We start from the raw sequence: 1685 nt of genomic DNA on the forward strand, positions 1-1685 counted from the left end.
AAACATATATAAAATTTTACCCTAGGCAGGGACAGTTCCCAGAGCTCGGATGTGTCTCTCCCAGACTGTAAAGGTGAAACTCTGGGACCTGACTTGGGAAGGGGCAGAGTGGACATGATTGGGTTTCAGGGACTCCCAGAATCACCTTTGAGTGAGTGGTGGGTTGTGGGGATGTTGTCTTCACAGTGATTGTTCATGACTCTTTTTCTGTAGCGTGAAGACAGCTGCCTGGTGTGGATGGAGTGACAGACGATGTGTTCATGTCTCTCCTGTGACATCCAGAGCCCCTCAGTTCACTCTCAGCAATAGTGTCTGATGTTCCCTGTGATCCTGTGGGCTCAATGTGAAGAACTGGGAGCCCAGCCCACCCCTGCACACCAGGACCCCGTTCCTGCACTGCCCTGTTCCCTTCCACAGCCAACCTTCCTGTTCCTGCAGACAGGAGGGGACATCTCCATCCTGTCTCCTCCATGCTGTCCTGAGCTGCAACCCTGACTTCCCCACTGAAAATAAGAATCTGAATGTGAACTTGATTGTTAATGTCCTTGATCTAACAGATTAATTGTCAGGTAATATAAAGGTTCGAGATACGTCGAGTTTGTGAGTTTATGGAGGAAATAAATGGCAGCGTGGAGAACCTCCCAGAATCTGTGTTCACTGTGCTGTGTGCACCTGGTGGGAGAGGATGAGGCTGTGGGAGCTGAGTGAGAACAGGGCTGTGCGTTGTTGGCTGTGACATGGTCACTGGTCAACTCTGTCCCCTCCTGGCTCTGTTCTCTTCATCTCTTGAGCCTCATGCTGACATCTGTGATCACAGGGACACTGGGATGGCCAGCGCCTTGTCCTGTCCCCGGGATTATGAGTCACCAGGGCTGCTCTCCTGGCTGTGACTCTTTCCCCTGTCTTCTGTGTTTATTTTATCTGTTTAGTTAGTATGGAGGACCAGGCCTGTTCTTGCTCCTGTGAGAGGTGCCTGCCTCATTATCCTGTGGGTTCCCTGAGTGACAGCAGTAAGAGGTGTTTTCCATCCTTGTCTCCTCAAGGCCCAGCTAGGCCCCTGCACTCAGGAGACTGTGGGATGAGAACATGAGCTTCAGTCTCCTGAGCTCCTGCCTCCCTTCAGGCCCCTCCCTGGAGGTTCTCTCTTTCTTTCCCATCTATCAGAATCTAACCCAGTTTGTAGGATTGGCAGAGAGGAGGGATCCACAGGGTCTCATCTCACATCTGTCCTGTGTTCTGCCAAAGGTGCCCTCTCCCTCTATGCCCCTGGGAATCCTGGTGCTGCCTCCAGTGGCGACTCGAGGATTTACAGGCTGGGTCCTCCTCCTCCCATGCGATAGCCAAGCCAGTTCTTAATTCATTAACCAATAAAGCAGCACATAGACTGAAGGACCTCCTACATCACAAGGGGACGATGGGAGGAGGTTGAAGGGGAGAGAAGAGGAAGGGAGGGGAGCAGAGAAAAATGTCAAGCACAATAAAATCAATAAAAGAAAAAAAAGAATCAAGCATTTCAAAAGGAGTGCTCTGATTAGCTGCAGGTCTCAAGAATTATAACCAAAAGCTAATGTAAAGAACTCAGGCCTTGCCGGCGGTGGTGGCGCACGCCTTTAATCCCAGCACTTGGGAGGCAGAGGCAGGCGGGTCTCTGTGAGTTCGAGACCAGCCTGGTCTACAAGAACTAG

The 1685-nt window shown here is 51.2% G+C and overlaps 1 long non-coding RNA gene across 1 annotated transcript; it reads left to right on the plus strand.

Moving 5' to 3' along the window:
• Positions 1-21: 21 nt before the first annotated feature.
• Positions 22-528, plus strand: LOC126499868 (uncharacterized). Its single transcript, XR_007591201.1, has 2 exons — positions 22-73; positions 214-528. It is a non-coding gene; the product is annotated as an uncharacterized lncRNA (long non-coding RNA).
• The last annotated feature ends 1157 nt before the right edge of the window (positions 529-1685 follow it).

Source organism: Alexandromys fortis, unplaced genomic scaffold (genome assembly GCF_014885135.2).
Source record: "Alexandromys fortis isolate MF-2015 unplaced genomic scaffold, M_Fortis_MF-2015_v1.1 scaffold_9, whole genome shotgun sequence".
NCBI lineage: Eukaryota > Metazoa > Chordata > Mammalia > Rodentia > Cricetidae > Alexandromys > Alexandromys fortis.